Raw genomic sequence first — 23,192 nt, forward strand, 5'->3', positions numbered from 1 at the left:
TAGAAAAAAAAAACCTTCCTTTTTTCACCATTTAGTATATTAGCTGATGATCTGTCATATATGGCCTTTATTATGTTGAGATATTTTCCTTCTATACTCATTTTTTTTTTTTTTTTTTTTTTTTTACAGAGGCAGAGATAGACAGGGACAGACAGACAGGAATAGAGAGAGATGAGAAGCATCAATCATCAGTTTCTCATTGCGCATTGCGACTTCTTAGTTGTTCATTGATTGCTTTCTCACACGTGCCTTGACCGCGGGCCTTCAGCAGACCGAGTAACCCCCTGCTGGAGCCAGCGACCTTGGGTCCAAGCTGGCGAGCTCTTTGCTCAAGCCAGATGAACCCGCGCGCGACCTCTGGGGTCTCGAACCTGGGTACTTCTGCATCCCAGTCCGACGCTCTATCCACTGCGCCACCGCCTGGTCAGGCTCTATACTCATTTTATTGAGTGTTTTAAACGTAAAGTAATATTATATCTTATCAAATGCCTTCTTTGTGTCTATTGATGGGATCATAAAATCTTTGTTCTTTGTTTTGTTGATATGATATATTATGTCAATCAATTTGCATATGTTGAACCATCCTTGTGTTCAATTCAATTGTGTTGTTTTATTCAATTTGCTAGTATTTTGTTTAGGATATTTGCATCTGTAATCCTTAGAGATGTTCATCTGCAGTTTTCTTTTTCTAAATTGTCCTTGCCCAGTTTTGGTATGAGGGTTATGTTGGCCTCATAAAATGTGTTAAGAAGTATTGTTTCCTCTTCAATTTTTTTGGAACATTTTGAGAAGGATAGGTACCAAATCTTTGAATGTTTGGTAGAATTCACTGGCGTAGCTGTCTGGTCCTGGACTTTTATTTTTGGGAAGGTTTTTGATAGTTGTTTCTATTTTCTCATGCTTATAGGTCTATTTAGGCTTTCCACTTCTTTATGACCCAGTCTAAGAAGATTTTGTAGTTCAGGGAATTTACCCATTTCTTCTAGATTATTGAATTTGGTGGCATATTGTTTTTCATAGTATTCTACAATGATCCTTTGTATATCTATGATATCTGTGGTAATTTCTCTTCCTTCATTTTGGATTTTGTTTTATATGAGTCATTTCTCTTTTTTCCCTAGTGAGTCTAGCCAGGGATTTGTTAATTTTTTTGATCTTTTCAAAGAACCAACTTTTTGTTGTATTAATTTTTGTATAGTTTTTTTTTGTTCTCTAGTTTGCTTATTTCTGCTTTAATTTTTATTATTTTCTTTCCTTTGCTGATTTTGGGTTGTCTTTGTTCTTTTTTTAGTTTCTCAAGATATGATGTTAGGTTATTTACTTGAGATCTCTTTTGTTTCTTGATATAATCCTGTAATGATATACACTTTCCTCTTATTACTGCTTTTGTTGTATTTCAGAAATTGATATGTTGTGTTGTCTTTTTGTTTGTATATATTTTTTGATCTCTGCTTTTATTTACTCTTTCAGCAGCCATTTTTTTGAAGTATGTTGTTTAATTTTCACATTTTTGTGTGTTTCTTTATTCCGTTTTTGCAGTTGAATTCTAATTTCAAAGTGTTATAGTCAATGAATATGCTTGGTATAATTTTAATCTTCCTAAATTCATTGTTGTTAGTTTTGTGTCTCAACATATGGTCTATTCTTAAGGATGTTCCATGTACATTGGAGAAAAATGTTTACTCTGAAGTCCTGGGATGAAATGTCCTGTAAATGTTTATTATGTCCATTTGGTCTAGTGTGTCATTTAAGGCCAATATTTCTTTATTGATTTTGTGTTTGGATGATTGATCTAGAGCCATCAATTGTGTGTTGAGATCTCTAAGTATGATTGCATTTTTGTCTGCTTCTATTTTTAGGTCAGTTAGTAGATGCCTTATATATTGTGGTGCTCCCTGGTTTGGTGCATATATATTAAGAAGTGTTATGTCTTCTTTTTTTTTTTTTTTTTTTTTTTTTCATTTTTCTGAAGCTGGAAACAGGGAGAGACAGTCAGACAGACTCCCGCATGCGCCCGACCGGGATCCACCCGGCACGCCCACCAGGGGCGACGCTCTGCCCACCAGGGGGCGATGCTCTGCCCATCCTGGGCGTCGCCATGTTGCGACCAGAGCCACTCTAGCGCCTGGGGCAGAGGCCACAGAGCCATCCCCAGCGCCCGGGCCATCTTTGCTCCAATGGAGCCTTGGCTGCGGGAGGGGAAGAGAGAGACAGAGAGGAAAGTGCGGCGGAGGGGTGGAGAAGCAAATGTGCGCTTCTCCTGTGTGCCCTGGCCGGGAATCGAACCCGGGTCCTCCACACGCTAGGCTGACGCTCTACCGCTGAGCCAACCGGCCAGGGCCATGTCTTCTTGATACAATGTCCCCTTTATCATTACGAAATGACCATTTTTGTCTCTTGTTTTTTTTATTGTTGTGAAGTCAGCATTGTCGGATGTAAGTATGGCTACACTTGCTTTTCTTTGGATATTATTTTCTTGGATATTATTTTCTTGGAGAAGCATTTTCCAACCTTTCACTTTGAGTGTACTTTTGTCCTTGCAGTTTAGATGTGTCTCTTGAAGGCAGCATATGGTTGAGATTTGCTTTTTGATTCAATCTGCTACTCTGTGTCTCTTTATTGGTGAGTTCAGTCCTTTTACATTTAAGATAATTATTGACACAAGGATTTTATATAGACATTCTATATATTGTTTTCTGATAATTCTGTGTTTCATTTGGTTCTCCTTTTATATTTTTCTGTCAATTGTTTTGGTTTGATGGTATTCCATACATTTTTTTCCTTCTTTTGTCTTTTTTTAAGCTACATGTTTCAGTAGTGGCATTTTTGTGTGTGGTCACCATTAGGTTATTAAAGAAAAAAATGTCATATTTACAAGAGTTTATTATCTTATGAGTGCTTCTGCACTTTATTATTTTTTTTGCTTCTGCTGATCTTTATCCTCTCCCCGTTTATGTTATTGTTGTCTTAGATTATTCTTGTTTTTATTGCAACCTTGGTGCTTTTAATTGTAGTTTTGATTCTTTTTTTTTTTGTATTTGGTCAGATAATTACCTTGAGTATTTCTTGCAGTGGGGGTTTTCTGGTGATAAATTATCTCAGCTTCTCTATGTCTGCAAAAGTTTTTATTTCTCCTTCATATTTGAAGGATAACTTTTATAGATATAATTTTCTTGTCTGGTAATTACTCTCTTTCAGTAATTTGAATGTACAGGTCCACTCTCTTCTGGTTTGTAGTTTCTGGTGAGAAGTCCAATGATAACCTAATGGAAATTCCTTTATATGTTATGTTTTCTTTCCTTAGCTTTCCTGAGGATTCTTTTTTTGTCATTGGCTTTTTGACAATTTTATTATGATATGCTTTGGAGAAGGTCTGGGTTGAGGAAACTTGGTTTTGCTTGCTTCTTGGATTTGAGGATCTAATTCTATCTATAGGCTTGGGAGGTTTTCATCAATTATTTGTTTGAATAGGCTCTCAATTCCATACTTCCTGTCTTCTTTTTCTGAAAAACTCACTATTCTTTGATTGCTTTTTCTGATGAAGTCATGCAATTCTTGTAGAACTATCTCATTTTTTAAATCATTTAGTCTCTCTCCTCATTTCTGTAGCATCTCCAGTTGCCTGTCTTCAGTGTCACTGATTCTCTCCTCTATCTAGCCTGTTTTATTAGCTAAACTTGCTACCTCCATTTTAAATTCATGTTGGATTCTTCATCTTAGTTTTTAAAGTTTCAATGTCCTTGGTGAAGTACTCATTTTATTTATTAATTTGTTTTTTGAGCTTATTAAATTGTCTATCAGTGTTTTCTTGCATCTCTTTGAGTATTTTCAGAACTTCAGTTTTGAATTCTCTATCCTTTAACTCCACAGTGTCCATGTGATTGAGCTTGCTTTCCTCAGATCTCTCAATTTTTTCTGAACTGTGTCTCTTGTGTAACCATGATATTTAATTTCTTCTTCCTTGGTGGTATTTGAGAGTGGCATTGTTAAAAACTTTAACAAAAGACAACTAAAAAACCAAAAAATAAATACAAACAACACAATAAAATATAAAATTAAAAAAATAATGACATGTAAAAAAGAAAATTTACAGACACAGAGCAAAAACCAAAGAAAATAAAAAACAAACAAAACATCCATATAAAGTGAGGATAAAAAGATATAAATATTAATTAAAATGAAAGTCCAAAGAAGAAAACAAAAAGAAAGAAAAAAAAGAAATAAAAGATTTCAGTTTTGAGAGGTTTTTCTATTCTCTTCCAGTAGGTGGCACTGTATTACAAGTTTAGATCTGTGAAATTCCTGGGCTGACCTCCACTGAGATGTTGATGTTGCAGTGATGTAGATGAGGCTATAGTCTTGTTTGTGGATGGTGTATGTTGTGAGGGCCTTATGACTTTAGCAATGGCAGTGTCAGGCCACCAGGTGTGCCTCCCCATGTCTTAACAGACCAAAGGTCCAGACACAGAACACCTCTCTTTTTTAGAAGAGAGAGTGGCTCTGGAGAGTTAGCTGTGGGATCTGTCTCTGCCAGTCTCTGTACCCGTGAGTTGTGGGAGGTGAAATCTGGGATCATGGGGGGTGGCACACTTTGGCTTTCTCTCTCTATGCACTAAGTGCAGGCTGTGGGGAGATTGTGGGAACACTGGCCATGACCTCTTGTTCTTCCCCAACTTTGGTTTAGTATCTCCCATTCTGCCCCACAATCTTATTGCTTCCCAGCAGAAGGAGACTTAGTCCCTCTGGGCTTCTTCCTTCTCTCTAGCTCAGCAGAGAAAAATCTAGTCACTCTGAGATTCTACATTCTCTGGATCCCCTGCAGACAACACCCAGACAATCTGATTTTCCTTGTTCTCTGGAGCCAATTAGTCTATTTGGTGAGTGAATCTTTCAGGCAGGCCTGTGAGCCAGTCTGAGGTTGCTTTGCTGCATTCTAGTTGTTCATTTTAATGAAATTTCAAGAGATGAGACTGGGGGTATCTCTCCCGCCACTATTACTCTGACATCATCCAACTTTCTTTTTTTAATTACAGTTTACATTCAATAGTATTTTGTATTAGTTCCAGATGTATAGCCTAGTGGTTAGATACTCAGTTTATGGTGTTTTGGTATGGCATCCCCTGGAAACTAATACACCATCCTTATGATCTGAGTACAAATATTGTATTTTGGAAAAGTCATCCAGATCTTTCCACAGTTTGGAGTACATCCTCTTGCTATATGGTGGCTGACTACCATAATTATCCTTCATAACACACATCACACTTAGAATTATTATTGTTTGTCTTTTTTCTTAGGCTGCAAATTCTCTGAGGGATGATGGGATGTTTCTAGGAGTCATCATTGCATTCTCAGCAACCAGGGATGTACCTACTGTTGACATTAATTCTTTAAATATTTGTCTAGTAAACCAATGAATAATGACTATTAAATAGTCAATAATGACTATTTAAAAATTTATTTCTAACTTTTCAAAATCAACTGGAGACTAATATGTTATGAACAGAAATTTTCTTGTTAAAACTTGCTTTATTTGAGAGAAGGGGTGCTTTTTTGGAAGCTTGAAAGCCAGCCTTTCCATGCTTAGTCATAATATTTTTCTTTTAACTAATAAAAATATGAAGGCTTTCTTTTATATAAATAATTTTCAAGGTGGAAACAGTATATGAAAAGCCTTGTTTAAATAGTTTGAAGTACCCCTTTCCTTCCTTCTCCATAAAATGCTCTTTAGAATATATTTAGAATATCCTTTTCTTGATAGATTTACCACTTCAAGGAGTAGCAGGACAATTTATTGAACATGAAATGAGTCGACAAGTTATTGAAAGTATTTTCTTGTCTTTTCCTCAAGGCTTTCACCTTTCTTTGAAAATACTGGTATAGACTCTGAAGTATCTCTCTAAAGCTTCATATTCCCCTTTGGCTATGTATAATAGTTACAAGGAATACTTAGAAAAGTGAAAATATAAAGCTCAACTATAAAGTAATACACTGAAATAAGTGTATCTTCAGCTTTTGGTATTTAATCAAAATTGTTAGAAACATTGTTCTTTTATTTTGGAAGAGTTTCTAGAGGTTGGAAGAAAATCAGTCTTATTACTATGTTGTTATGTCTGGTTTTGGAGGAAAAAATAGATATCCTGTTTATTTACTCATGTGATCTCTGTATGAGTTTTGACATTTCAAAGAATAAAGATCTGTTCATAATGGGGAAATTTGGAGAGTGGGATAATGAAAGAGGAGGGCCAGAGGGCTCTGCAATGTCAGCTATGATGCTGGAGGAAGTGCTGTAGGTATGGGGCCAGTGTGGATGAATTGGAGCTCCCGCTGGTGGTATTGAGCTAGTTCTTATGTTCTGGAGCCTCAGGTTCTTCACCTGTAAAATAAAAACAATATTTTATAGTATTGCTGAAGATGACTTTTGAAAATATGTGCGAAAATGCTTGACCACATATTAAGAGCTTGGCAGATATGAATCGAGACAGAAGTTAATTAGATATAACTATACTGTGCACTGTGGTGATACATTATCTTTTACAAAATTTTGGACACGTTCTATTATTTGAGATTTAACATAGTTTACTGAACTAGGAACTAAACTACATAGATAAACAAGATACTTTACTAAACACATATGGATACTTTACTACACGTGTACTTTATATGTGTAATCCATTAGATACTTATAACCTACCCATGAGGCAGTAATAATTATCAAAGGGACTTGCCTGTAGTCACCAGCTGGTGATGGTGAGTCTGGAATTGAAATCTAAGTGTATCTGAAATCTAAGTATATATCTAAGTGTATAAGTCTAAGGCTTGATTACTGTACTTGGCAATGACTTCATAGGTGTTTCAGTTTTATTATTGTGTAACATATCACCTCAAACTTAATGATATAGAACAACAACCATTTTATTAAGTTCTGTTCCATGGCATCTGGGCCTATGTTGGTCACACTAAAAGGCTGGGGAGACTCAATAGTTGGCAACTAGAATGCTATCTTACATATCCCATGGTTGATTCAGGCTATTTGCTAGGACCTCAGCTGGGGCTGTTAGCCAAAACACCCACATAGGGCCTCTTAATGTGGTTGCTTAGATTTCTTGACAACGTGGTGTATGGGTTTCAAGAGCAAACATCTCCCAAAGAATCAGGCTGCAGCTGCAAAGCTTTTTATAACTCAGCTTTGAAAGTGACACAAGGTGTTACTTACAAGCCTCACTCCTCCAGATTCAAGAGGAGGAAAGACAACCAGCTCAATGGAAGTAGTGTCAAAGTCATATTATAAGAACATGTGGAACTTTAAAATACAATCTGCCACATCCTACCTTGGACCACAATAATTCATGTTAGTTCCTGTTGGTCAAATAAGTTTGTAAATATGATATATATGTTTGCTCGCTTATAGTTTGCATTGGGTATGGGGGACAGGTTGTAAGCAGGAAGGGTCATTATAGCCTAAGGCTTAGTTTTAAAACTAAGCTTTTCCCCACACTCTTGACTGTTGCATGATAGGGAATGGTGCACTCTTATGAGCAATCCCATTCATGCCTCAGATAAGTGACTTTGTATCAGAGACTTCCTTATTTGTATATTGGATTAAAGGTTTTAATTTCTACACTATAAAATGGGGCAGAGGAGCCCATGCAGGAGGATAGCAGAGAAAGGCCACATGGAGGAGAGGAGAAGCAACCAAGATGGCAGAGTACTGAAGGAGAAGCCAGTTTTTGCAGAGTTTGTGCAGAGAGAAGGAGATGGGGAACAGAGGTGAATAAGGCTAGTGAGGTAGAAACCTTTAATTCTAGGAAACTCGGATAAGTCAGTGGCTTTGGGAGCCCTGAATGGAAAGGGAAGTGTTTTCCCACTGTGTGTATTTCTTGTCTGCCAGGTGCAAGCTAGGATTTAAGGTAATGACCCACCAGTTCTTGGCTTCATTGTTTCATTACTGTCTGTCCGAATCAAATGCAAACCTGCATGGGCCAGGCAGCTGAGATAGTGGTCGTGGCTATTGGCTTTACATTTCCATATGCAAAGTACACTCATCCTCTTATCCAAGACCCCCAAGTCTCATCCCAATATGGCAGCAGCTTAGAATCTCATCATTTAAATCAGATCTAGTGTGGTTGAAGCTCTTTTTTGTGTAACTAACTCCTCTGGGGCAGTTTCTCTGAAGACCAGAGAACTAAAGAGACAAGTTATTCACCTGCCTCTTTCTCCACTCAGTACAAATTTGTGTGACAGGCATTATATAAATGTTGTAGCACTCCCATTTGAAAAGGGAAAAATGAGTAATGCAGCAGTTACTGGTCCATTGCAATTTTGAAATTGATCTGTTTCTTGATTAGGCACATGTCAGTTCCTTGATTAGGGCTCAGTCCTATTGCTTGGGAATTGGTCTCTTGGCTCCTGGTTTCACCCTCTGAGTTACCCTCTCTTTCTTATAAGAAACTGTTAGTGTTTGCCAAAGAGTAGTTTTTTCAGCTGATTTCCTGCCCATAGTAGTTCAAAGGTCAAATGCTTTCTGTCTCTGTATTTTCAACTCAAATATGATATAATTCTTTAAAAGACTGAAGATTTTAATATACTATGGGTGAAATTATGCAATACTGTAAAAACATATTCCCCTTTTGAAAGACTTTTGCTCCTTCAGATAATAGAGAGAGACAGGAAATAAGGCAAGGTTTTACCTTCATATTGCAGGAAAAATTCACACCTGTCAAATTCCACCAGCTGGCATTATTGTCTTTCTGTGGATAAACACACACAAAAGCCAGTTAGATAGTAATTTGAATGTTGGTCTCATAAATCATAATTTGCTTGTTGCATGTTTATGGAGTCTCAGAAAGAACTCTTCAGAGGATCATATTAGATAGTTGAAATTAAATTCTACCTCAAAGGTGATTTTTTCCCAAAATAATTAGGATGATAAGCATAGTAAAATTTTCAGTTAGTCCTTGAATATGTTAAGTCACACCATCTTCAGGGTTTGTGTACTCAAAGCAATGAATAGTAGAAAAGGGATGAGGTTGTGCCAGGTGATTCTCGTGGTAGACCTGTGGAGGGAGGAACCAGGAACACCTTCTTATCTTCATCAGGATTAGGCTGGGAGTGGTGGTTATGGTCTATAAACCCTACAACTGGTGTTATCAATGTATCTCTAGCAAGCAGATATAGCACCAGGCTGCGATAACCTACCCCTGGTAAGGATACCGCCCCACTTCCTCCAGGGCTTCCCAGAGAACTATGTCCACATCATCCACACTTGTCGGTTTATACTTTCCTCCAGGAAAGCATACTTCTCTAGGTGACCATCTTAGCTGACTGATGCCAGAGGACAGGGTAGTGACATTGTTTAGGGAATATTTATTTCCAATGGGAAAGTCTACAGAGGGGCTTGGCCAGATGGAAACACAAGTCATACTGGTGAAACTCTTTGAGATAAGCCCTCCCTCTCTTGGGATCCCTTGGAACTGAGGGACAATGTTCTTGTGATTCTTAGAAGCCATATTGTTTAAACAGAGAATTTATAATATAACCTTACATCCTTAAAGGCCTGTTGTTTATTTGAAATATTTTATGAGATTTTTTTTTTATAGAGACAGAGAGAGAGAGAGTCAGAGAGAGGTATAGACAGGGACAGACAGACAGGAACGGAGAGATGAGAAGATCAATCATTAGTTTTTTGTTGCGCATTGCGACACCTTAGTTGTTCATTGATTGCTTTCTCATATGTGCCTTGACCGTGGGCCTTCAGCAGACCAAGTAATCCCTTGCTCGAGCCAGTGACCTTGGGCCCAAGCTGATGAGCTTTTGCTCAAACCAGATGAGCCTGCGCTCAACCTGGCGACCTCGGAGTCTCGAACCTGGGTCCTCGGCACAACAGTCCGATGCTTTATCCACTGCGCCACCGCCTGGTCAGGCTATTTTATGAGATTTTAACAAAAGATATTAGAATTTGATCTTTGGCCAGTCTTTCCTTAATTTAAGAGTTGTTTGCTGCTGGAGAAGCTGGGAATGAAAAACAGTTTTATATTTAAACCTAGTAACTCCTGGCTTCTTTATATTTACTTAACATTTAATTTTTAAACATTTCTTTTATCACATTTTATCATTGGAAGCAAAAAGAATCCAGGTGCTATTTTCAGTAGTCTAACTAGAAATCTCCTAACTCAGGTCATTGAGTTCCTTAGGTATGTTTTCCATTTTCCATATTACTACAAGTCACAATGTAGCTAACTTTCAGCCTCCACATAAGAAGAATCCCCTTCTTCCATTTTCAATAATATTTTTTTTAAAAAAGTTTCTTTAACTTCTCACTAAAGATCTTCTCAAAGCCTTATGGTTTTCTACCAACCAACCAGTCTCAAAATCAATGCTACGTCATTTAAGTTTTATTACAGCAAAACTCCACTTCCAGGTATCAAAATCTATGTCTGAAATTATTACTGTACTACAAACTACCCAAAACTTAGTGGCATAAAACAGCAAACATTTTGTTATGTGGATCAGGAATTCTGAACAGGCAAGTGACATAACATCTCTAGCCACAAGCCTTCTTAGATTCAGGGAGAGGGGATATAGGCACTATCTCAATGGAAAACATCAAAGTTACTGAAGAATAACATGTGTATAAGAGATGTTGCTGCTACCATCTTTGGAAAATATAATATATCATGATCAGAAACCATGGGGTTATAAAGAATGAATACGTAAGGAGTCCAGAAAAGCTGTGAGAAGAATTAGCCCTGATCTCAGTCTTAAAAGATGAACTAGGCAAAAGTAAGTATCATCATGTTCCTAACTTAATGGCAAATGAAACAGAGTAATGAGTATAATCTCCTTAATTGTTAAATTGTTATGGGTCTTCCTGAAATGACTACTCTGAAATGAACACACACATATATCATATTGAGTTAGAAGTGCCCACTTTATTTTATAGCCAAATTCCATATTAGAAAAATGTTTAAAGATGATCTGTAAATGGTAAAAACAGTCACTGTTTCAAGAGATATAATTCAAATAAATTAGTAACAAGGAGTTATAAGTAGAAGGAATTGATAAACCATAAACGTTCAATAAAGAAAATTCAAGCAGGGACATCCAGCAAAAAGTCCACAAGAGGAAGAAATAGAGCTGAGAATCTGCCATAGTGTGATACAAAAGGATTCAAGGTAGCAAATCAGATGGCTGTACAATTTGGAGGTAAATATAGACAAGATCGCACAAAATCTGTTACCACAGAGGAATGACAATGAATCTCTCATTGATAGCTCTAGGTCACTGTTCCCATAGCACTGTACTTGGTGAGGGTGTCAATACAATACCTTTCCTTGTACAAATAATAATCTCTTAGTGGATGGAGGACCATTTGGACCTCTAAGTGCCTCTTTAATCTGCTGGCCTTTTAATAGAACTTTGTAGATGCTTACACAAAACTCCTTAAGGCTTTATCTCATCTTTCTGTTGCATCATCCACACTAGCCTGGCCCAATATTTATTTATTTATTTAAATTTAATTTTATGAATTGCTCGGATTTTTTACATTGTTAAAAAAAAATCAGAAAGTGTCAATAAATTTGACATGAAATTCTCCCTCTCATCCTTGTCTTTGTTTCACTTCTTTATGGGAACTATTGTCGTTAATCTCTTGCATATTGTTCTAGAGTTTCTTCATGTATAGATAAACAATATACAGGTTTTTATGTTCTTCTTACCTACCATCACCTTCTGCCTTGTTTTATACCACAAAGATAGTATATTGTATAACATATTCTGCAGCTTGCTTTTTTTATATAGCTACATCTATTGGATCTCTTGGAGATTTCCCCTCTAATCATTGCATGGTGTTTGTCTGTCTGTCTGTCTGTCTTTGTCTGTAATACAGGTTGTAAATGAATTCTTAAACCTCACCTAATGGGAAGTAATGGATAGATTATAGATATTGGAATTAGGATCAATATGAGTTTGAACTAACCTTTTCCATTTAAAAACCATGTAATATTGGGAAAGCTCTCTAATCTTTTAAAACCAATGTCCATCTTTAAAAGTGGTTATCATAATACCTTGCAAGTTTGTCATGAGTTCATCAATACAAGGTTAGATACAAATAACCTAGAACATAGTAGATGCTAAGAAAACAAACTGCTGATCATTGTTATTTCATCAGTAAAGGTTGGAATGACAGTGATGACTCTTCAGTGCTCCAAAAATCATTGTGATCTGGTTTTGGAAGGGCCTAAGGTCTTCCTCTTAAACAGGCTCCATCGGTTATTTGGGGGTACTTAAAGGGAACAATGGAAAATAACAGATCTTAGACTGAAGCTTGTGTGATGGCTCAGGTGCACTGGCCACTGTGGTAGATGGTATGTAGCCCAATTCTTCACCATTTCCTGTATTTCCTGTATCCATGTCATTTGCCATATGAGTTTGTAGTTCCCCTACTAAATGGATGGGGCTACATGATTTGTTTCGATCAAGAGAAAGAGGTGGAATATCAATAGTAATAGAAAAATCAATCAAATAAATAGAAGAGAAAATGTTGAAAGGGGTAGTGTGTTAGTTCCTCATTTTTAAAAGGCCTGTGTGTTTCCATTTTTCTTTTCATATTCTGCCATTATCGTGAGGGGAACAGGTCTGAGTTAGCCCTCTGATCCTAGGAGGAGGACAAGACACATGCAGAGCAGAGCCAGTCAGGCGGGACCATGCCCTGCAAACCACCCTCCCTGGGCTCAACCAGCTGATTCCCAGACAACACACAGGTGTGTAAGTTAGATAAATGGTTAAAGTTAAACACAAAAATATTGCGGTTATTTGTTCCACAGCAACAGCAAGCCAGTACAACTATACTTCCTCAACTTCTAGGAAACTTAAAAAACAACACAGGAAATTCAGGAAAACTGATGTATCATGTACACGGGCGAGGTAAGGGAAAGGGAGATTAAGAAATAAAATGGTTAAGCGTGTTTACAATGTGACCAACATGGATGAGGAGGGGAATATAAATTATTTGTGAATATTTGGTGTACAAATATCAGGGGTAGGGTAAACAGTTTACTGAGCTCCAAGAGGAAACATCTCGGAAAAGTGCATCAATGCTGAGCCAATAGAAACCTAAGGTAGGGCAGAGAAAGTCTTTGTGATGAGATCTGCATCACTCTTGCTCTTGAGGAAGCATCAGAGGACCCCTGGTTTGATGCTTTTTAATTTAACTGAGCAAGGGAATAGAAATAAATATACCGTGGGAGTAACCTCTGGCCAACTGGATGGGGTGAGAATCAACAGGTCAGTAAACTGAGCCTTTAAAACCTCACTAGACAGATGGCCATCTATCTTGTCCCCAGTAATCTTCCTGCTTTCTAAGTGCATCATTTTGTGAATTTTAGGCAGCTTAAAAGAGGAAATATTGGAAATACTCTCTTGACCCAGAACACTTTTCTTTAAAATTAGACATAAGGCATAAGCAGTCATGACAAGGATTCGAGGTTAATAGGCTTTGGATCATGAATTGGAGTAACTGAGGTAAAGTCAGGTTGGTCTTTTTAAAGACGACACACAGTATGGGACTCTTCCTATCACTGACTGTCAATCCAGGCAGAGGCCTCATTGCTGTCATTGTAACTGTTAGGGCAGGCCAAAAGGGTCTTCTTTTTACCTTTTTCTTTCTTTCTTTCATTAAAAAAAATGTAACAGCAAGATCGAACATTTCAGCGGAAAGTAATTCCAAAAGCAGTTCGTGTTTCCTGGATAAATACAGGCTTTCAATACTCCAAACAGCCATTCTAATTTCTTCTTCAGGAAACACATTTTATTCTAAAAGACCCATTTAGAAGCCTTTCTTGCAATTTGGAGAGTCGAATAGTCTTTTGGATATAGAGGAATGGATTTTATGGGAGTGTTGTTGGGCTTCTCTTGGTGGGAAAGAATTCACAAGAGGACAGGGCAACACAATGTACCTCCTTGCTATTAGCTAAGAAGGAAATGTTCTGTCTTTAGTTTTAGCAGGGGCTGGGGCTGTGTGAATAGCTTCTCCTGCTATTAGTAAAAAATATTTCATGATGCTTTAAAAATAATTTGGAAGCTTATGCTCATGAATGAAGTCCTTCCAGAGTCTGGAAATTGATATCTGGGACAGCTCCTTCCAAGGGTTGGTTGAATGGAACAGTTGCTTCCTTCTGGTTGTTTTCTGTGATCTTCTTGTTCAGTATCAATTATCTTGACTTTCATGGGTTAACAACAACAAAAAATAGAACACTTAAAAAATAGAACATTTTCCTGTTTGCCCTGTTAGGGTAGCATTACCTGGAGAAAAAGGGGGGTGGTGGAGGTAAGGAGAGCGGAGAAAGGGAGGAAATGAGGGTGGAAAGAGACTTTGCAGGGGGCATGGGGGGCACAGTGTGGGGTGTAGAGGGTGTTATACTGAGTGGGACACTTGAAACCATGTCAACACAATAAATTAAAAAGAAAGCACTGTTGTTTCCAGGGTTTAAAAATTTTAGTAACAGCAGGGAAAAACTTGATTCTAGGTCAATTGGTAATGATTCTGGAATGTAGATTTACATAGGTGTGAAAGCCTTTTTCTATGTGAGTGATAGCACACTCTCCTCTATTTATATATATATGAAACACTTTAATCTTCCACTCTCATTTTAATAAACAAATAAAGACAATCTGTATATGTAAAAAATGACTAATTCTTTTTTATTTTTCCTCTTCTTTTCCATGGGAGAGTAGGAGAGGTACAGAGACAGACTCCTGCGCACACTCTAACTGGGATCCACCTGGCAACCCCTGTGGGGGGCCGATGCTCTGCCTGCCTGGGGCCATGCTTGCAAGCAAGCTATTCTGCCCAGGGTGCAGAAGAAAATATTGGGCCCCTTAAAAAAAAGAGACAAGGAAAATAAAAATACACGTTAACCATATTTTTAAATAAATAATAAATATTATGTACTCTCAATGGTAAAATTGCACATATGAAACCAAACCTGGTATAATTAGAAGAAAGTGTAAAGTTGGGGTTTTGCGGGGCCCTTCAGAATTGGGGGCCCAGGGCCGCGCTTGCTGTGCCTGCCATTAAATCCACCTCTGATCCCAATGACCAAACTTCAGCTCACTGCCATGCACAATCTAATAGGCCTGCCACTTCTCAGTCTCTAGGACCCTCTCATGTCCTCACCTCCCTCCTTACCTTACTTAGATTCCATGATCCAATAGGAATATGGTCCCTTACATACTTTAAATTTCCTTTCTTTTTCTACAAATATATATATATATATTTTTCATTTTTCTGAAGCTGGAAACAGGGAGAGACAGTCAGACAGACTCCCGCATGCGCCCGACCGGGATCCACCTGGCACGCCCACCAGGGGCGAAGTTCTGCCCACCAGGGGGCGATGCTCTGCCCATCCTGGGTGTCGCCATGTTGCGACCAGAGCCACTCTAGCGCCTGAGGCAGAGGCCACAGAGCCATCCCCAGCGCCCGGGCCATCCCTGCTCCAGTGGAGCCTTGGCTGCGGGAGGGGAAGAGAGAGACAGAGAGGAAAGCGCGGCGGAGGGGTGGAGAAGCAAATGTGCGCTTCTCCTGTGTGCCCTGGCCGGGAATCGAACCCGGGTCCTCCGCACGCTAGGCCGACGCTCTACCGCTGAGCCAACCGGCCAGGGCCTCTACAAATGTTTTTTTTTTTAAAAATTATTTTACAGAGGCAGGGGAGGGGGAATGGGGGGAGAGAGAGAGAGAGAGAGAGAGAGAGAGAGAGAGAGAGAGAGAGAGAAGGGTGCAAGGAGCAGGACACATCAATTCTCATATGTGCCTTGATCAGGAAAGCCCAGAGTTTTGAACCAGCAACCTCAGGGTTCTAGGTTGACACGTTATCCACTGTGCCACCACAGGCCAGGCCTAATTTCCTTTCTTTTTCTTTCTGATTATATTTTCTTGGCAAAACCCTGTCTTTTCTGCTAAGCATGGCTGGAGAGAAGCTCATGTTCATGCTGACTGGGTGCCTTTCAGTTCATGGCCACTAACCTCATGTGGGCCTTTATTGCTGCCTGGCAATCTCACTGCATTTTCCTAGTCCATTTACTGTTCCCTTCCTGAGTGAGCCATTTCACATCTTTTCCTTTCTTTTCTTCCCCTCCGCAGTCCTTGCTCTCAGCATGCTGCCTCTGCCATGAGGAGAAGCAATTAGAAGATTTCTACATTTTCATTATCATATCTACCCACCTAACTGCATATGTGCCCATACACGCTGTCTGCCCTCCTCTGCAGATGAGTTGATATACTCCAACTATGAACAAATGGGCACTTCCAGTTTAGCACAAGTTCCCAACTCTTCTCACCTACTCAGGGACATTGCAATTAAGTGTGTGTGTGCTTGTGTGTGTGCATGTGTGTATGTGGGGGAGGGAGTGGCCTTCACATATGTAATTTTTTTTCCCTTCTTTTCCAAGTGAGAAGAAGGGAGATACAGAAACAAACTCCCACATGCACCCTGACCGGGATTCACCCAGAAACCCCTGTCTGGGGCCAATGCTCTGCCCATCTTGGGCCATGCTCACAACTGAGTTATTTTTAGTTCCTGAGGTAGAGGTTCCAGGGAGCCATCCTTAGAGCTGGGGCTGATATATAATACTTGTGGAGCTATGGCTTCGGGAAGGGGGAGGGGAGAGAGAGAGAGAGAGAGAGAGAGAGAGAGAGAGAGAGGGAGAAAGAGAGAAAAGGGTAGTGGAGGGGTGGAGAAGCAGATAATGGCTTCTCCTGTATACCGTGATCGGGAATCGAATGAACAAGGAATATCAACACGCTGGGTGATGCTCTACCACTGAGCCAGCTGGCCAGGGCCTATGTAAAATTTTTGATTAAAATGTATTACAAAATCATGGACCCATGTGAGGTATAGTGACTTACTGATGAATATTTAGGCTAACAGACAGAGGTGTTCTTCTGTATTGATTTATTTTCCCATCAGCCAATGTAAAGAGTCTTCATAGTGTCCAGGCACCATTTCTCTTCCTATTCAGATCCAGGGACCATCTGTTTATGTTCTTTGTTATCAAATGCGATGATTCTGGCTTATTTCACATCTCCTATTAAAAAAGGTAGCAAGGCTGTAATTACTTTGCCAGAGCTCTTCATAACTTGCTTTTATTAAAATAGTATTGATCTTCTTGCCTCTGCATTTCCCTAATACCATTTATTTAATGTTGGTTATCTTATAACTCATGAGGCTACATCTTTATGCTGCCTGTGAATGCCAGCATTCAATGACTCTCTCAAAAGTTATTACTGTGCTGCCATTGCTGACCACCACAAATGCAAGTGTCATCCAGAGCATGCCAGAAAATGTGCACAGTCCTTTCTTTTCTGGTCATGTTAAATGACCATTCAGAAATTTATTGCAAGAACATATAGCAACACAGTCTTCTCTTGAACACTTTAGGCCAGGGGTAGTCAACCTTTTTATACCTACCACCCACTTTTGTATCTCTGTTAGTAGTAAAATTTTCTAACCACCCACTGGTTCCACAGTAATGGCAATTTATAAAGTAGGGAAGTAACTTTACTTTATACAATTTATAAAGCAGAGTTACAGCAAGTTAAAACATATAATAATAATTACTTACCAAGTACTTTATGTCAGATTTTTGCTCAGCTTGGCAGAATAAATCTTTATAAAACAACTTACTATAGTTAAATCTATCTTTTTATTTATACTTTGGTTGCTCTGCTACCACCCACCATAAAAGCTGGAACACCCACTAGTGGGCAGTAGGGACCAGGTTGTCTACCACTGTGATCATTTACGCTGTGATCATTACATTCTTAGGGTGTGATTTCTTTCAATGTTGACCCAACCTCTGCCTTGCATGCTCTGCCACCAGGAGGAAGGGGAGGAGAGGAGTGGAATGTTCACCCTAGAAATATCCCCTCACCCCCCACCATCCAACATAACTTAAGATCAACTGGCGAGAACATGCCATTACTATATTGATTGGAGAACTAGAGAGGACTTTAGTTGGAAGTGTCCAAGCGTGTTGTAGAGCAACTGCCTCAATAAGACCTTAAAGAACATAGGCATGTCTGCTTTGAGGACTGTGTGACAGATGGAGTGGTGCCTCATAGGGAGTAGATGAGTTCCCTGGGTACAAACTTCAGGGCAAAGTATGCCTGTAATTGATAAAAGATGCCTGTCACCAGCTCTTGCTGTGGACTTTAGGTAGCACTGCAGTCAGAACACAGTTAAATGAGAGATGTCTCATGGGCTCATGTACATCCAAGAGTTGGTGGTTGCCCATTGGTAGCCCAGACTCCTGAATTCATTCTGTATCTCACTTGGGTCATCCAACATTAGCACACCAGTACCATTTCTAGTGGTATAATCTTGTGTAATCCTACAAATAAAATACTGCTCTGGTCTGTGGGAGGGATTGATCCATTAGGCTGTTCTCTTGGAACTGAGACCCAACCATTGGTCCCCAGAATTCTGCCATAGTCATAGGTCCAGAAACTCCTTGGGACAAATGATCAACTACATATATGGTCTAGAGTGATGAAGAGAGAGAGCTCTGAAGAGGAGAAACAAAGGCCAGAGCCTTGCTGGTCCCTCTGTAAGCTTGAGGCTTTCTTTCTGTCCAGGTGCCGCTGCTGGCCCCAGCTAAAGTCAAGAGGGCACTTCTGGTGATTACTAGAGTGTGAGGTTTAGACTTGGGGGCACCTTGTCTAGATGGCTGGAAACAAGTACAGGAAGGAGACTTAGAGAAATTTGAGAAAATCACTTCAAAACACAGGGATCCTTCAAATATGGGACCTGGGATAGGAAATCTACTTAACTGGGTCTAATAGCAGGACTGCAACAATCAGTTCTCAGCCCTCATTTTCTTTGACTTTTTAGAAGAATTAGTCACAGTTGATTATTTCCTTTTTTTTTAACGCATGTTCTTCACTTGACTTCTGGGACACCACAGTCTCCTGGTTGGCTCCCTTAGTCACTTCTTTACTAGTCAGTTTTTCCTCAGCCTTCTCTGCTCACTCCCCATTTCTCTGGTGTCTAAATATTGGAGACACCCAGAGCTTACCCTTCAATTCTCTTCTCTGTCAATCTTCACTTTCTAGGTGATTTTATCTAGGGCCACCCATATGGCATTATTCATGTGTACCATGTATATGCATTGACTAATTTTAGTGAATGCTATTCACTAAAACTACCATCAGAATTTAACTGGGCTGTGCAAAACCTGAACTATTGAATGTATGCTTGTGATATAGTCTTGTGGCTTTAGATATTTTCCATACCCAATGACAATGAACTCCTTTTCTGAACTTCAGACTCACATATATTCTTTTTCAACATAACCACTTGGCAGTTAAACCTATTATTTAACATCAAGTTTCTGATGTTCTCTCCTAACTCTGCTCTTCCTATAATCTTGTCACTTTTGTAAGTGTCCACTTTGTCATTTTAATTGTCCAGTCCCAAAATCTGTGATTCATCCTTGATTTTTCTTTTTTCTTACCCTATATACTTCTATCAGCAAATCCTATTGGTTTTACCTTCAAAATATGTCTAGAATATGACTATTCCTCATTACTTATAGTGTCATCACCCTGGCCTAAACCACAATAATCTATTTCCTGTACTATTTACATATTTTTCTAATTGGTATCCAAGCTTCCATCCTTGGTCTCTCCAATCTATTCTTAACATAAAAGCCAGCATGAGCTAGTTAAAATATGTCAGATCATGCCACTACTCTGTTCAAAACAATCCACTGGCTTATTATTTAAACCCAAAGTCCTTAAATTTTTTTTTTTTTAATGAGAGAGAGAGAAAGAGAGAAGAGGAGAAGGGAGAGAGATGAGAAGTACCAACTAGTAGCTGTGTCACTTTAGTTGTTTGATTGCTTCTTATATGTGTCTTGATTGGGGGACTAAAGCAAAGCCAGTGACCCCTTGCTCAAGTCAGTGACCTTTGGGTTCAAGCCAGCAACCGTGGAATCATTTTGATGATTCCATGTTCAAACTGGTGACCCCATGCTCAAACTGGTGAGCGAGATGAGACTGCTTAAGCCAGTGACCTCAGGATTTTGTACCTGGGACCTCAGCATCCCAGGTTGATGCTCTGCCCACTGCGCCTACACCCATCTGGATAACCCCAAAGTCCTTAATAACCTTCCCCAGGTGCTATATGATCTGGCTTCTGCTCCTTTTCTCACCCTTTTTTCTACCCCTCACCCATTGATATGCTAATGCCATTTTGTCCAGAACAGCTTGACTGCTGGTCTTTGGACATGGCAAGCTCATTCCCAGGTCCCAGCCCTAGCACTTGTTGTTTCTTCAGTTTGGATTTCTCTTCTTTTTAATGTTTTCATGGCTAGGTCCCTCACCAACTTGGCATCACAGATCAGCTGCCATCTTATCAGTGAGAACTTTTCTGACCCTTCTCATTGAAATGGCAAATGCTTCCCTCTAATAACTATCAATCCTTATTCCCATCTTCCTTGGTTGTCTTACTTATAGCACTTATTATGATCAGATATACTATGTATTTCACTTTCAATATTGCCTGTAACCACCCACCAGAAAAAAAAAAACTACACAAGGCCAGTTATTCTTGTCTGTTTTGCTCACTTCTGTATCTTTAGCACCTACAGCTGGCACAAAATAGTGTAGTATTTGAATGAATGACTAAACCACTCACTGTTGATTTTTTCACTGTTTGAACACAATATGTGTCTGCATACACTATATTGTTTAAAACCCAGGACTATGTTGCACATATATTTTTTTCAACTAGCTTTAACTCTAGCTTTAAGACTATTCCTTAGTCTTCTATAACATCATTTTAATGATTGCATATTCACTGTTCAGATAAATCACATTTTATTTAGCTAGCATTTTAGTGGTAGAAATTTGCATTTTTCCAAGGACTAACAACTATACTGCACTACTTAGCCATTTCTGTGATTAATTCTTTAATAACAGTAATCATCATTTATTAAGCACTTCTTTTGTGCTAGGCTCTGGGCTGAGAACTTTACATACTTATTTTAATTAATCCTCTTATAAGCCAGTGAAGTAGGTTTTTGAGGCAGGAATTAGCAGAAACCAAAGTTAAGTAATTTGCTCACGGTCAAACAGGTAGAATGTGGTGGGGCTACGTTTTACACCCAGGTCTAACTCCAGTATCCACATTTCAAACTGATATGCTCTGTGGGATAATTTTCTAGAAATAGTATTTCTGCTTCATGCCCAATTCTTAATTAGCCAGGAGTTTTCAAAAGATTTGATTCATGAATTATTAGTTTAGAAGAAAATGTTAGTAATAATGATTCCTGTGGTAGAACTGCACAAAGAAGAAAACCTTTTAAAAATCCTAAATGCTATTTATAGTATGAAAATAATTCACACATATGATAAAAATTTAAGTCATGGCAGGGTATTTAGTAAAAATGAATCTTCTTTTTGACCTCACACCTCTCGATCCTACCAACCTGGAGGGGTCACCATTAACAAATTACTCATAAGTTTTCTGAAATGAGAGAATTTCTTAACTCAAAAGGTTGATATAGTTTGTAATTTGAGAAAGTCCTCCACAAGTTGTTTAAAGAAAATTAAAAGGTGGAAAGATCTTTGAGAACCTCAAAAACCAAAACTAAGTGTCCTAAGGAGATAAGTGAGAGTAGTGTTTTAAGAAAGAACAACCACTGCATTTGTTTCTTTTCCTTCAGGACCTCATGTTCAAGGTAGATAATGATGATTCCTCATCAACTTTTAAAAAATTATTATCATTATTCATTGGGACAGGAATTTGTTTTATCAGGCACAATTTTTATTGTTTTGTTGTTGTTTTATTTTTTCTTGTGTTTCCCTGATACCTGGCACAGTCAGCACTTAATAAATGTCTAGTTGAATACATGATGTTAGCTAAAAACAATATTGCTTTCTTAGGTTCTTGATGCTCTGTTCTGAGGGGACTGAGTAGCCCAATCCTAATCCTTCAGAGGGCCATGAAGACACATGAGTATCCTCCATGGAGCCATGGAAGAAAGTCTCTTTGGCCTTGACTGTGAAGGTGTCGGAAGAGAGGAGCTAGACCTGGAAGCAGGGTTGGCAGAATGAGGGTGGTCAGGAGAGAAGAGACTTTTGAGAACCCATTCAAAATGGACTCCATAGAGTCCCAAAAGATAACTCAGTGGGAACAGTCAAGATGTGCGTTTATCCATCCTCTAACTTTTAGGTGTGTTTATAATTGATTCCTATCAGTTTTGCAAGGCCTCAGAGAGCCCACTCTCACAACCTTTCTCAGAAACCCATGAATATAGATGTGCCACCATTTGTTTATCCATTCACTAGCTGAAGGACATTCTGTTTGTTTTCAGCTTGGGGCAATTACAAATAAAATCATTATAAACATTTGCATGTAAGTTCTTGTGTAAACATAAGTTCACTTTCTCTTTGATAAGTATCTAGGAGTAAGGTTCTTGCATCATACAGTAAATGTATACTTAACTTTATAAGAAACTGCTACTATTTTCCAAAATGACTACAATTTGTATTCCCACCAGCAATGTATGACAGATCCAGTGCCCCCACACCCTCACCAGCACTTGGTATTGTTGCTTTTTATTTTTTTTATATTTTTTACAGAGACAAAGAGTGAGTCAGAGAAAGGGATAGACAGGGACAGACAGACAAGAACGGAGAGTTGAGAAGCATCAATTATTAGTTTTTCATTGCGCATTGCAACACCTTAGTTGTTCATTGATTGCTTTCTCATATGTGCCTTGACCATGGGCCTTCAGCAGACCGGGTAACCCCTTGATGGAGCCAGCGACCTTGGGTTCAAGCTGGTGGGCTTTTTGCTCAAACCAGATCCTCTGCATCCCAGTCCGACACTCTATCCACTGCGCCACCGCCTGGTCAGGCTATTGTTGCTTTTTTAATGTTAGCAATTTTAATAAGCGTGTATCTCATTGTGGTTTTAATTTGCATTTCCTTAATAATTAATGATATTGAACATCTTTATGCTTATTTTAATGAGTGTTCAAATGTTTTGCCTGTATTTTTCATTGGATTCCTTCTAAAACATCCTTTTAAAAAAAGTCATTTCTTAATTTTTAAATTACTTTGACTTACAATATTAAATTAGTTTCAAGTGTACAACCCAGTGATTACATATTACCTAACTTACTAAGTA

General features: G+C 38.7%; 1 pseudogene; it reads right to left on the minus strand.

Moving 5' to 3' along the window:
- Positions 1–8,809: 8,809 nt before the first annotated feature.
- LOC136329755 (peroxisomal coenzyme A diphosphatase NUDT7 pseudogene) lies at positions 8,810–9,422 on the minus strand (annotated as a pseudogene).
- Between the last annotated feature and the right edge of the window lie 13,770 nt (positions 9,423–23,192).

The sequence above is a fragment of the Saccopteryx bilineata genome, chromosome 3 (assembly GCF_036850765.1).
Source record: "Saccopteryx bilineata isolate mSacBil1 chromosome 3, mSacBil1_pri_phased_curated, whole genome shotgun sequence".
In the NCBI taxonomy this organism is placed as follows: domain Eukaryota; kingdom Metazoa; phylum Chordata; class Mammalia; order Chiroptera; family Emballonuridae; genus Saccopteryx; species Saccopteryx bilineata.